The sequence below is a fragment of the Helianthus annuus genome, chromosome 6 (genome assembly GCF_002127325.2).
Source record: "Helianthus annuus cultivar XRQ/B chromosome 6, HanXRQr2.0-SUNRISE, whole genome shotgun sequence".
Taxonomy (NCBI): domain Eukaryota; kingdom Viridiplantae; phylum Streptophyta; class Magnoliopsida; order Asterales; family Asteraceae; genus Helianthus; species Helianthus annuus.
Window position 1 is genome coordinate 12732752 of NC_035438.2, and position 15624 is coordinate 12748375.

Sequence of the window (15624 nt, forward strand, 5' to 3'; positions counted from 1 at the left end):
GATGGACCTCGAAGGATATGGCATCCTTCGAGGTATATGTGTATCTTTCGAAAGCTGGATGGTCGACAGATGATCTATCGACCAGTCAGTTTGATCCTTCGACCATACAACCTGTGTTTGGTATAAATACCAACACTTTGTCATTTGCAACACAAGAGTGAGAGCACAAGTGTGTGCAAGAGAGTGATAGGAGGTTTGAGACCTCACCGGGAGAAATCACCACTTGGTTTCTCCCCGGATGTATACTTCTTTGGTATTAGTTCGGATTCCATGTAATCGGGCCGACTTGTAATGTTTACTACCGGATTAATACAAAGTTTGTTTGTTTATCATCTCTTATCTCTTCCGTCTTTGAACAAAACCATGAAAATCACGGAATCGATCCCGAAACAGGGACCTACAAAAACTTGTGAAAGATGAAAAGTATAGGGGAGCAAAGTTGAAAATAAAAAAGTGTTGGTGGTTAAATTGCAAAAGATGAAAAGTTTTTTGTTAAAAGTAAAAAAGTCAAAGGGGTAAAAATACAAAAGATTAAAGTCTTTAGGTTAAAAGTGAAAAATACAATTTTTTTTTGAAAAACTTCCAATACTAATATTATAACCACATAAAGCATATATTTGTTGCTAATTTATATACGTACAATTTAGTTTTCATGTTTGAAATCATTTTTTATTATATTGCAGATATATAGGTATCTAGGTTACTAATGTGTATATATTATTTTCTTTGAAATCGTTTTTTTTACTTATATATATTAGTTGAATCATAGTTTAGGAAAATTATTAAGTTTTATGTAAAAGATTAATTTAGGGAAACTTGAAAATATAAATAATCAAATTCATTAGGGAACCACACTGCACCAACATTGCCATCACTAAACTATAATTGCACCATCGTTGGCACGACGTTATTAGGGTGTTAGGAGTGGGAGTCGGCAAAGGTCGGCAAAAGAGTTTGCCACTCGGTAAACACCACCACCAACAATAGTTTACCACTCAAACTTTACCAAATCGGTGGTGGGTGGACGATTCGGTGAGGAGGGTGTGTGTGGTGGGGTGGGGTCCATATAATCTCTCAACCAATTACACCCCCTTTTTTTAAAAAAAGTTTACCACCTCAGCAAGTGTCTAAACAATTGCCAACACTTTTCAGCAAAGTTTAAACACTTTTCACTTATTGACATGACGCACTCTCATTGGTTGATTTTTTAATTTGCCACTCTCAAGTGTTTAACCACTTCTAACACCCTTAATTCCTCTTCATCCCTTAGTTTATTTATTTATTTATTTTTTCGTTAGATTTTTTTAACAACAATCTAAATTTACACGATTTATCTATAACAAGACTTAAATCCTTATTATTTGGGAGAGACATCATTTCAATGTTTAACACATTGGTACCAGTGAGATACATGCCCTTTGCTCTTTGTTTATTAGATGTATTTGTGTATATATGGGAGATGTTAAATATATAAAACAATTTTAAATAAAAAAAATTGCATAAGAACATAGCTATCTTTTTATCTAAAAGTTATATGTAATTATCATCCATGCGTTACGTACAAGTACTTAAATGATAAAGTTAATTACTCGTGTTCATTATCGGTACGTAGTAGCACCTAAATTTGGACTACTTTTGCACTTAAGTTTGACTATTAACATGCCGAAAAGAAAGAGCAAGAAATGGACTTGCGTGTATTTAGAGCATAGGGGTTATCTCTTTTTTCCCGCATATCATGTCAGCGTCAGCTTATCGTTCTTTCTTTTTTCCTTATTTTTCCTTATATATGTGTGTGTATGTGCGTGTTTTGTTTAAGCTCGTTGACAATCGTTGCATATTCACCGATTGGTGAATGGTTTTTTCCCTGGGACCGAGGGAACAATGTTCCCTGGCGCCGCTAAAGGTACCCGTTTCTTGTAGTGATTTTCTTTATTCATACGCTTCTTTTGACATTCGTTACATACCATTGATGTATATGAATTGTATTTATAATAAGTTATTACAAAAAGCATGGACCACTTGGATATTAACATATTGAATTTGTTGCTAAGTTTTAATTAATAACTTTGATCATGAATCAACATTAGGGCAAGAAAAATAATTTCCTTTTCCGGTGTTTAATTTTAACCCCAAAATGTTTTATTGTTTCAGATTTTAATTAATAACTAAAAATTGATCATGCGTTAACAATAAGGCAATAAAATAATTTATTTTCAAGGTGTTTAATTTGAACCCCATAATGTTTAACCTTGGCATAGACAGTAAACAGTAATGTCTTGACTTAAAATATGTGACATTTTCTTATTATATTCTTCGTTAAGAACCATAAAATATGTTCGGCCAGTATATATTTGTTTGAATATGACCATTTCAACCATTTATTTTAGAAAAAGTTATTGAATTCAATTTTAGAAAAATTAATGAGTATTAAATTCATTTTTAAGAAGTTACAACCATAAAGGAACATAAAATAACCACTTAGAGCATTCACATCCAATCCATTATATTTCACCCTAAATTACATTAAAAAACACTACATTTTCTCTCTCATTTTCAATTAAATAATATTTTTTTATACCTTTATCATTACCTTTTCTCTCTCCTCCACTCACAACCACTTTCAAAATATATTAAAAAATTATAGAGGGTGAACAGTGTCCCTCCAAATATACAGATGAACAGTAACATTTTCTCTCTCCTCCACTCACAACCACTTTTTATACTCTTTATATTTTTAAGAAGTTACAACCATATTGGAACATAAAATAACCACTTACAATCTAGTCCGATCCCAGCTTGATATTTTAGAAGACAAGGGTAGTTTGGTCTTTAACCCTAATTAGGGTTCCTAATGAAAAAAGAGAAGAAAGGTGAAAAAGAAATGAAAAAAAGGGCTAGAAAAGAGTGTTGAAAACAACAGGTGAATGTGAGACCATGCAAATGTCCCTTTCTCACTTCTTTCCCCCACCTCTGCCGCCTCTGCAGCCCCTCTTTCTCAGTCGCATTCATCGGGAATGCCAACCATACATTCATTTCAATTCACCATCTATCCTTTCAATGCAGCAACCACAAGAGAATAACACTTTAGATTTGGTTGAGTCTCTTTACCATCACAAATATAATTCTTTAGACATGTTTCTTAACATAGGAAAAAGCCCAAACAAATAATATTATTATTTTTAAGAAACATTATTAGACTTTAGTAGAAGACATGATTGATGATCTCAAGTTCTCAACAAATATGTTATATATTTGGGTACAGGATGAAACTATGCTAGCTTATTAGATTAAGTTGACCATAAACCAAGTCTGTCGAATTTCTTCTGACTTACCATTAAAAGAAGTTGCTATGGTCGTAGTTGAAATGGGATGATGTCTCATTAATTGCAAAGCCATTTAAATATGTAAAGATATGCAATGTGTTAGTTTACGGGGTTTAAAAGACACATTTACGTCTGTGGGTCATCCATTACGATCAATGACCGATCAGTTTTTTTATAAAATAATAATTTTATATATGATAAAATCCTTTTGATGACTTGGCACTTGATCTGTTGATCATAACAAAAATGGTTATTATAACACAAGATTTCTCATCTTTTGTTTATACCCTCTCGATCTTCTGTTTAAAGGCTATAATTTACCATTGTATCTTCTTTTTTTCCAGGAAGTTGCTTCGAGTTCATTCATAGTATTCTTGTAAAATGCAAGTGAAACAATAAGTTTAAGGTTCTTAAGTTTAAGAAGCTCCAATTTCTGAGACTGGATAATGAATTAATTAAGGAGTAACCAAGAAGATCCAATGAAACAATGAAACACTTTAGAGTCTGTTTGTTATGGGGTAATGGAATGAACGAATGAATGGAATGGGCGAGGTAATGGAATGGACGTGGGAATGCAATGGATCATTACCATTCCATGTCTTGTTTGGTTACCATGTGTGAATGGAATAAATTATTATTGTGTATTGTTCGGTAGGCAAGAAAAACGGAGTAATAAAATTAGCGGTGAGTGGTGGTGGTGGTCCGTGGTAATGATTGTGGGTGGTTATAGGTGGCGGTGGTGGGTGGTGGCGGTGGCGGCGAGTGGCGGCGCGGCGATGACGACGAGTGGTGGTGGCGGCAAGGTGGCCGTTGGTGGTGGGTGGCAGCAGAGGTAGCGGTTGGTGGCGGCGGCGACGGTTGGTGGTGGCGGTGATGGTGATGGTGGTGGTGGCGTCGACAATGGTGGTGGGCGGCGGTGGCGAGTGGCGTTGGCGGTTGATCGCAGCTGTGGGTGATAACGGTAGCGAGTGGGTGGTGGCGGCGGCGGCGGTTGTCGGGGTGAGGTGGTGGCAGGTGGCGGCGGTGGCTCTCGGGGTGAGGTGGTGGCAGGTGGCGGCGATAGCGTCGGTGGTGGGTGGTGGTGGTGGGTTGTGGTGTTGTTGATGAATGGTGTAATAGGGGATGGAATGGAAAAAAAAACATGGGGGGTGGAAGGAATGATTTTGAGGGAATGAAATGTCTTTTGGAATAGGTGATTCCATTCCATTGACCAACCAAGCACCCTTTGCTTCATTCCCCCGTAATCATCCATTTCATTCCACCTCTCATTCCTATATACCAAACACTACCTTAGTGTGTTGTCTCTAATATGTAGCTTCGGGATGGTAATAATGGATGAATGTAAAATAAAATGATATGTTATTAGGGGGGAGGGGGTGGTTATCACTTGCAAAAATTCCATCACTCACAACATCCAATCAAGTTTCGCCATGTCATCAACATTTATTTCATCACTCACAACATTTTTTAGTGGAAATGCCCATCACTCACAACACCCAACAATAAATCCTCACAACCACTCACATGTTCCATTTATCACGGCGTGAATTTTATCACGCGAATATACATTCACGCGTGAACTTTTATAGGTGGCGGTGGTTTGTACAAATCTTCCACTCGTTGAACATGTTTATCACGGGAAAAAAATGTTCCCACCCCGCCTCCCCTTATGGTGTCTACAACTTTCACAATATAGCCACAAGATTGCACGTTGTTAATCATTAATATTCGCTTCCACAGTGTGTCAAAACAAGTTGGAATAATCCCAACCCCTGAAAGATGAAAATGTCAAGAAAGTAACCTTCATATGTTATGTTTCATGTAATGTTTTTAGAATTGGACCGGACGCTGTACCAGTCTCACTACAAGAAAGGGACACCTTTAGCGGCGACAGGTGTCGCCGCTATTGCCCACATTTGTCGCCGCTATTACCTTTTAGCGGCGACATGTCGCCGCTAAAGGGTCGCCGGTATTGATGGGTCGCTATTGGCCTGGTTGTCGCCGCTATTGATACCGTCGCCGCTAATGCTCTTGCCGGAGAATTTGCAGGAAAGATTGCCTGAGATAGATTGTCGGAGATTACATAACAAACCGTTTATCAAAAGCTTGTCGGAACTAATAAATTTAAAGATTACATAAACTTTTCATTCAAATTCTCATCTCAAAAAATGGATTCAATGGTACTATCAAAAACTTGTCGGAACTATACATTTTCTAAACAATAAAACGATAAAATGAAACTGGCCGGAACTTGTCGGAACTATACATTTTATAAACAATAAAACGAAAATGGCCGGAACTTGAGCTTGATGATGGCGGTTCAACGGTGGCTGAGATAGATTCACGGTGGTGGTGGTGCAGCTTGATAATGGTGGTGTTGGAGCTTGATAATGATGGTGGTGGAGCTTGATGATGGCGGTTCAACGATGGTTGACGGAGCTAGACGGTGGTGGTGGTGCAGCCGGTCCAATGGTGGTGGTGGAGATTGATGATGGCGGCGATCCGGTGGTGGTGGTGCAACTTCATGGTGGTGGCAGATTCACGGTGGTGGTGGTGCAGATTCACGGTGGTGGTGGTGGTGCAGCTTCATGGTGGTGGCGATCCGGTGGTGGTGGTAGCAGGTTGTTGTTGTTGTGAAGATGATGGAGTTTGGTGTTTGTGTTTGTGGGTGAGTGTGTTTGTTTAAGGAAGAGAAAGCAGGAAGGAGCCCAAACCGTTGGATCATACTCTCATCAAGGGCAGAGATCAGCTCTTTTCAAGCTTCACACGGATTGACTTTTAGTGGAGACAGCTGTCGCCGCTAATGCCTATTGTCCTGTCGCCGCTAATGCTCTTTAAATCCCCAACCGTTAGATCAGAATAAGGATCAACGGCTGGGGTTTGGTTTCAGACTCCGAGACGCGGATCGACCAATAGCGGCGACATTTGGCATGTCGCCGCTAATGGTGTCGCCGCTAAAAGTGGTTATTTCTTGTAGTGTTAACCGACCAAGTCTTCTTACCGACCAACTGGTTGGACTAGTCAAACCAGTAAGATCGGATATAAGAACCGGGTTATTACTTAAATATAAGAAAAATAAATAGGATAAAATAAGAAACCTTTCAACAAAATCCGGTTCAACCCCTAACAAATCCGGTTCGACAACCTTGTCCGGCTCAAATCCGGTCCAATAAGGTGAACCAGACCGGTCAGGCCTCCGGTTCCCAGTCGGATCGATCGGACCGGCCAGTCCGATCCGATTTTCAAAACATTGATCCCGTAATGAGTAGGGCATTATATATATAATTTATTAAAAGTAAAAGCACATAATTTAATTTAAAACCAAACTAAATAAGAGTAAAACATAAGCTTATTTTAGTTTTGGCCATATTTTTATATCTTAGTTTATACTTCAAGGTACTCGTATAGGGCACACAAGCTGCACACAAGCGTCCCTGAGTTCTTAAGAACAACCCTGGTGTAGCTTAAACCAAAGTGCTAACTAAAATTTAGCTCTATGGAATTTTGAAGTTGTGAGCTAGAGTACCTTTAGAAGTAACAAATTAACAATCATGTCAGTGGTGTGTTAGCTAGGTGATCCTAAGACTATCTCCAATGCAAAGGGCGTTCTTAGACGCCCTTGTCTGCTTAATCAGCTGCCACATCATATCCTTACAAATCCTTAAAAATCTTTACAAATCTTTAAAAACCTCCAATTCACCTCCAACCATGCAAACATCCTTACATATCCTTACATTTTCCACATCATCTCCCATTTTTTTCTTTAGATTTACTTATTTAAATTATTAAATGTATTTAAATTATTACATAATTAGATAATTAATATAAGTAGCCAAGTAATATCAAAAAATAAAAGTAAGTAAAAACATAAAAAGCAAATGAATTAAAGGTTAGTGAATAAGAACCCGTTAAAAAAATCACTGTTTTAGAAGTTGAAGTTTTATAGGTTGGTAAACTCTTAATGGTAAATAAATGTATGGCTTTAAATGAAAAGTTAATAAATTAGTTTAATTCTTCTTCAACAAATGTTGAAAGAAAAAAATATGATATAAAGAAATTGGCACATTAATCAAAATAAGTGAAGTCCTTGCAGAAGGATTTATCTTTTGGATAGATCAAAAGCAAATGTTCTCCATTAGGTCCAAAAGTAAGGATTTTTGCCAAGTCATCTTAGATGAGATTAAGGATCTCCCATTGGAGATATTCTAAGGAATTTAACAATTATCATTACTTTTATCAATGCGATTTTTTCGTCAACAAGTTTGCTTCATGGAGTTATAATAACCTTTAATTATATGTGGCTATATAGCAAATGCTATTTAACAAATAGCCATTTTGGATGTGCCAATAGTTTGAGCCTTTTTATTGCAATTTGTGGATTCAAAAGCCTATTGATGTATAGGGTTGGGCATTGTCTCGTCTGGTACTCTAATTTATTTACACATTAGCCATTTAGTTTTTTTTGTACTCTTCATCTTTATCGGGTTAGGTCTTCGCCCGTCCTTTTGGTACGTATAACAAAAATCCCTTTGTCGTTGACTTTTGCCTAAGATGATCCTAAAATCAGCTACACATTATATGAAGTTTGTAGTTCATACACCAAGAAACAATGATTATAAAGTTCATGAGATTACTTTTCATTCTAGAACTAAAAATTCAAATTTCTTCTAATAATATCAATACAAGTTCTCACATATATACTAGGATCAACAACAAGAACAATCATATTTAGTAGAATCCTACCAATAACTTTGCTATTTGTAGAGTCATAGGAGGGTGTGATGTAGACAAACTATACGTATTTTTCCCATAAGAATAGAAATGATGCTTCTAAGCAGATCCCAACTTTAAAACTCTATCTAGACATGAAAAATATATGAAAAAAGTTCTACTCATAGAATCTTTAACAATAGAATAACAGAAGGAACTAAACATAACTAGAAATATAGTATCAGTTAGGGGCGGACCTAGGTTAGGCCCAGGGTGGGCGGGCGCACCCCTTGAAAAAAAAATTAGTGTATTTTTTAGGCAAAAAACCTGACCGCACCTCCTGAAAATATGCTTGAACCACTCATCCGCACCCCCAACAAATAATTTCTGGGTCCGCCACTGGTATCAGTAAGCATAAAACACACAAAGGCAAGACGGATGTAACACTTAAATGCCACCAAAAGTATAGGTAAATCTATGGCCCTAATACAATGCTAAGACAAATCATGTGAACTATCTCCTTAAAAGTTGTTATCCTTAATCTTATATCTTCACAAGGCTCTATTCTCGACGATGTCCTTAGAAAGGTGCACGTTTAGCAAATCTAACATAATCTGCACATCCCAAGTCAATTTGGCTTTACCTCTAACCCCCCCCTTTCAACAGTGAGGGTTTTTACTGATCTAACCGGCATCGTCATCCGTTTCCTCTTCATATGTCCATAAGCAGCTCAATGTTGGTGCACTTGTGTCTGTACTTTGTCTGTATTCGGTCTATATGTAAACGATGTCCTAGTTAGTCTGTAAGTTGACCGAGTCAACCATCCTCCGGATTGACTTGGTCAAACAGTTAGTTATTGGTTGTCATTTGTCTGGCTCGAAGGATGTACATCGAAGGATAATACTGATCCTTCGATGAACTCGAAAGATGAACCTTCGAATGGTTGATCGATAGATCATCCTTCGAGGTGAATACTGATCCTTCGAAAGCTTTGTAGTCGATAGATGATCCTTCGACCATCTATCGAATCCTTCGGACATGTCAACCTGGGCTGGGTATATATATACCCATGCAGTGTATGTGAGAAGATAGATGCACAAAGAAAGATAGAGAGACTTTGAGAGCATTCTGTCCGAACACACACACACATACTTGAGAGTTTGCAAGTTAGATTTGTAAACATTGTGCTTGTAACCGAAACCTTCATACGTATTAATACATTGGTGTTAATCGGTGAACCTTGTGTGTTTGTGTTTATACTTGCTTCATCCCGGTTTGCTTGCTAGCTTGGATTCCGCACTCGCTAGTGGGTTTGTATAACAAGGTTTAGGTTCGTCATCCTCCGGAAAGGGACCTACAAGTGGTATCAGAGCCGTGGCTCTTTACCTTGTTTAAAACCGGGTTTGTTCAAATTCTTGGTATGTTTGGACACTAGGTTTAGCACCCGTTTTGGTGGTTTTTCTTGCATCTTAAAACTGAAAAACGAGTTCTAAACCTTCGGGAGTGTTCTAGGTTGGGTTGGGTAACTTGAAAACTTGTTTTTAAGTGACTTTGAATTTTCCGGCCATAATTCCGGTTATCTCCGGTGACTGGACTTGTTGGATAAGATTTGCCTTTTTGGGAAATCTTGTTTGAAAGTCAAAAGGTTGGTGAAAAATCGTGTGCAGAACATCCCTTCTGCCGAAAGTTGGTACACCAACCTGTCACCTTTTTCACCAACCTGTCACCTTTTCAGTTGTGTCAGAAGGATTCGAAGGATATCTTTCGACATCGAAAGACCATCTTTCGATCAGGAAGGCTCGATAGATAATCATCTTTCGACCCATCCTTCGAAGTCAGAGATCTATCCTTCGAACCAGGGAATCTTTTCGAAAGATAGTTATTCGAAAGATAAGGATCTTTCAAATTGTGAATCTTTCGAAATAATTATTCGAAGGATAAGGATCTTTCAAGAGAGAATCTTTCGTGATAACTATTCGAAAGATAAGGATCTTTCATTGTGAATCTTTCGAAGTCTTTGTTCGAAACTCAACAGTGATCTTTCGAACACTGTTGATCCTTCGAACAAGTCTTGATCTTTCGAACAAGTTAGTAACTTTCAATTTGTGTCTGTTTGCATTTAACAGTTGTGTTTGTGTAGGTTTTTCTATTAATATTTCATCAAAATGAGTTGTACAAGTCCTTGGGATTGGAGTTTGAACTCACAATCTAGTCAAGAACTAACTTCTGCTGATGCTTGGGCAAAAAGTATGTTTCCACCGCCATCAATCAGTCCAAGTCAATGGGCTTTGGTATCCAATCAAAGTCAAAGCATTCAAAACCTTTTGATTAGTGAAAGCGAAACAGGAAGCAACAATCGTCCACCGAAGTTGAACCATATGAACGATTTTCCATCATGGAAAAACCGTTTTCACACGTATGTTCAAGGGCAAAGCACCGATCTTTGGACGTGTTTCATCGATGCGTTCAATACTAATCTTGAAACTGCTGCGTCCACTTCAGAAGGTTATGCCAACATGCTGGAAAATGACAAGAAGGCTTATGAATTGGAGAAAAAGGCCTTTGCTACACTTACACAAGCACTCAACAAAGATATCTATCATCAGTTCTCATATTGCAAAACCACGAAAACGTTGTGGGATGCCTTAGTAGCTAGAGGAGAAGGCAATGCAGCTGCTCGAAAGTCTCGTCATGATTTGTTGAAGAAAGAGTTTGAATCGTTTCAGTTTTTGGAAAACGAAACTCTAAATGATATGACAACCCGTTTCTATCATCTGATCAGTGAAATGTGTGCTTATGGGGTTGTTTCTACTCAACAAGACATGGTGAATAGGTTTGCTGACGCTTTGCCTCCAAAATGGAGTTCATTTATTGAGTTGTTGAAGCACACTGGAACTCTAGACACGGTTAACATCTACGAGTTCATTCAGAAGCTGGAACATAAAAATGATGAAGAAATCAGGAAAGCAAGGCGTGCTCCAGCTCCTCAGAATACAGAAATGTACATTCCAGGCTTCGATGCTTTGGCAAGATCCGCTGCAGCTCAACAACAGCAACCTAAACTGCAAACTGCATTTGTGTCCAACACAAGTTCCTTTCCGTTTCCTCAGTCAACAGCTGCTCCACCACAACCTCAATTCGATCCGAGGTCTTACATTCCTGTTCCAACACAGCCACAAGTCCAACCTCAGCAACAACAACAAGCTCATTATACAAGCAATCCTCAACCTCAACCCCAAAATCCTAACACAATCCGAGTCGACAATTCAAATCTTTCACACCTTAGCATTGAAGTTGCTAAGGAGCATATGGAAATTATCAACACCATGGTCAGTGCTTACTGTGGTTTGGTAGCAGGTCAGCTTGGAAACATCAACATGACCAATGAAGATTATCAACAGATCGACAAGGAAGAAATGGAGTTGATGGATATAAAATGGGCTTTTGCAAGTGCGGTTAGAAGGGCCAAAGACTTCATGGCTCGTACTGGTAGAACTTCGTTGGAAGGAAAGAAGGATACGAAGTATGGGTTTGATATCAACGCCGTTACATGCTTCAACTGTGGTAATAAAGGGCACTTCAAACGTGAGTGCACTCTACCAACAAAACACGGCAATCACAACCCTTTCAGAAACCAGACGAGTACTACAAATGTGAATGCCCAGCAAGAAAACCGTGAGAGGAGGATGGTGGCAGTGAATAACAATCAGGGCCAGCCTGGAACTTCAAATCCCAATCGGGCTTTGGCTGTTCAAGCTGATGAGGGATGTGACTGGTCAGTGCAATTTGGTGATGATGATCAGAGAAGTGGAACAGCTTGTTATGCAAAGATCATCGAGGATGTTCATAAAGAGGAGTCCTCTGGAAGTGATGACAGTTCTGGTTATTCTGGAAGTTCTGATGAAGAAGGCTCTGTTTCTGGGGATAATCACTCAGAGTCTGATGTGAAGGAAGAAGGAGGTGAAGATATTCAGGATCTTCTGAATGAAGCTGATGAGCTTAAATGTCAGAAATCGATTCTGATTAGGAAGGCGGATACTGCATCAAAGGAAATGGAGAAGTTGTTTTCTGAAGATGGAGCTTTTTCTTTTCAAACTGCCTTTATGACAAACGGTTCAGCCTCTTCTAGTCAGGTAAATTCTGAACCTCCTGCTCCTAGTGTTTGTAAATCATGTGCTGATATGAAGCTTGAATCAGAAAAGCTTCATAGTCATAATCAGAATTTGGTTATTGAACTGTCGAAATGCAAAGAGGCGAACATGGCTTTAACTCGGAATGAAAAAGAATTTAAATCTGTAATAGAAACATTAAAGAAAAATGTGTCCGAGGTTAACAAAGTAGTTTACCACAAGCAAGTAAGTATAAATGAATATATTAACATTGTGGAAGAAACTAAAAAGCAATTAGCCATTGCCCAATGCGAGCATGATGCGATCAAACAGAAATTGGATAGTTATTCTAACTCCCAATTTGTGCTTGAACACATCATCGATGTTCAACAACCGAAGGGAAATCAGAAAGGCATAGGGTACAAGAAATGTCCGCCCCCTTTGATGAACAATTATACCAAGATGCCTGATGAGGAGGAAATGCCTCGGTATGAACCCAGTGTGCCTCTAGATGTTGAGGAATTTGCAACTGGCCTAGGGTTCAAACCAGACAATTCTTCAACTACATCTTCTGAGCAACAAGAAACTTCATCATCCGTGAAGCAAAGTCCTCCAATTATCGAGGACTATGAGACATCGGATGATGAGTCAGAAGTGGAGGTAAGTGATCAGAATAAATCACTTAACAAGATGAAAGGAGTAGTTATTCCTCGCGAGAATCACATTCTTTGTGATCCTGATACTCATGAGGTCTCATCTGTTAAGAAACAAGTGATTGATTCTGTCAAAGTTGATGAGACATGTGTGTCTACTGTTGAAAGCAGTAATGTGTTGTATACACTGGTTGGAGATAATAAAATCTACTCAGATCAAGTTTTTCCAATTAAAAATGTAAATCAATCTTTGATTGATAAAGTCTTTGAAGACAACACAAACAAGTTTTTGGGAAAAACACTTCCGGGAATTGTTGTAACACAATGTGATCCAATTCCTAAGGCTGAGATTAGAAAACAGTTTGGTAACCAAAAATCTCCAACCACTCAACAACCTACTGCTTCTAAGGGTAAACAACAACAACGAGCTCCAAAGCCAAAGGCTAAGGTTGAATCAAAAGGAGCTCGTTACAAGAAGAAAGCAAAAGATGTTAAATTTGTAGCATCAAAAGGTACAGATAAAATTGAGACTTTTGAAAACAAATCAAACACTGATTTTGTACAACAAGTCAAGATTTTGAAATGTAACAGTGATAACAATTACACCCAACACACAAACGGGTGTGATGAAAGAGCAAGTACCTCAGGTTCTACAGGTTCAACATCTGCTAGTCGATCAAGTTCTCCTAAGTCCTGTTGAAAGGAGAACTTGTTTCAAATGTGGAGAAATTGGGCACATCATCAGAAACTGCCCAAATGCTCCAAAGAAGAAATTTGTTGAGAAAGCTCCACCTGAAACAGTTCACCCTCAACGTCGGTCAGTTTCACCTAAACATGATAAACGAACTGTAAAAGAACAAGAAACTAAACAACGACGTAAGAACATGAAAACTATTGAAAAAGCTTTAAAATCTGAAGTTAAAACAGTTCAAAAGGAACCAAGTGTGTCACAACCTGTAAAACCAGAATCTTCAAAAACTGGTAGGCAAAAACGAACTTGGTTACCTAAGTCGGGTGACAATTCAGGGGGAGCAATTGTTCTTAAAAACCATCAAGAGATTGATATCACGTTTCGTGATGCTCAGGGACGACCCAAGACCACTAAGGCTTGGGTCCCCATTCTCAACTGATGTTTTTACATGACATGTGCAGGATGTTCTAGGAGGACCTATTAATAGTCATTGGATTGTTGATAGTGGAGCATCCAGGCACATGACTGGCGACTTACGGCTCCTATACGACGTGAGAAACATTAGAGGAGGGTATGTTGCTTTTGCGGGTGACAAAGGCGGATTTATCACTGGAGAAGGAAGTATTTCAAATGGTATGGTGTGCTTTGATAAGATCAATTATGTTAAGCAAATTGATCATAATCTTCTCAGTGTGTCGCAAATCTGCGATAAGAAATTCACCGTGCATTTTGATGATGCCGGCTGCTATGTGCTGAAACCTGGATTCAAAATTCCACAAGAATGGATTCTCTTATCGGCTCCGAGAGTTAATGATCTTTATATTCTCGACATGAGCCAGGCGATTACAACATCTGCACAAGTCACTTGCTTTGTCTCAAAAGCCACGGAAAAGGAGTCTATATCTTGGCACAGAAGAATGGGACACATTCACTTGAGAAAGATGAACCATTTGGTGAAAAATAATCTTGTGAATGGTGTGCCTGTTCGAAGTTTTCATTTGCAAGATATCTGTGTCTCGTGCCAAAAAGGGAAGCAAACAAAGAAGTCTCACCCTTTGAAGAAAATCAACACTGTGAGCATTCCTCTCGAACGTCTTCATATGGATCTTTTTGGACCTATGAAGCACAAGACAACGTTCGGTGATGCCTATTGTCTAGTTGTTACTGATGATTATTCTAGATTTTCTTGGGTATCCTTCATGGCACACAAGAGTGCAACTCCTGGCATCCTCAAGGATCTTCTTACAATGTTGGAGAATCTCTATTCGTTGAAAGTGAAGAGGATCCGAAGCGACAATGGAACTGCATTCAAGAATCAAGTTATGGATGAGTGTTGTACTTCTAAAGGCATTCTTCATGAGTACAGTTCTCGTTATACTCCACAACAAAATGGTGTCGCGGAGAGGAAGAATCGAACGATTATAGAAACTGCAAGAACAATGTTAGTAGAGTCGGAACTCCCTATTCAATTCTGGGGGGAGGCTGTATCGGCTGCATGCTACACGTTAAACAGAGTTCTTACAGTGAAGAGACATGGCAAGACTTGCTTCGAACTCCTTCAGAAAAGGAAACCGGATCTTTCTTACCTTGAACCGTTTGGTGCTCCATGTACTATGATTGAGCCGGATGGAAAGTTTGGTGCAAGAGCTATCGAGGGTTTCTTCCTTGGATATGCTACTCCGAATTTTCGTGTTTGGAATCTAGCTACCAAAAAGATTTAGCTTTGGAGTGAAGTGAGGGTTCAAAGGTACACGAGTCCTGTTAGGGCTCCGGGTGATCCGTGGATGTTCGACTATGATGGACTATTTGACTCCTTCAATCTGCCAACCTTTGACGAAGAATCAGCAGCGGCTAGGATGTTGTTGGAAAGTGACAACGCTGCTGTCTCGCCTTTGGTTAGACCTATTGTTGTTGACCCACAAGCTTCTTCGTCTGTCAACAATATGGTTCAAAATGAGGTTTATGAAGATGCTGCTGATTATAATGACTCTTCTGAAGATGATGAATATCATGATGCAGCTGAAGGATCTTCGGCTCCAGCTGCTCCTGTTCAAGGTGCCTCTGGTGATACACCTCATACGCAGAATGTAGACACTGCTGAAGGGAATGCATCCACCTCTACCCACATTCCTGGTGTG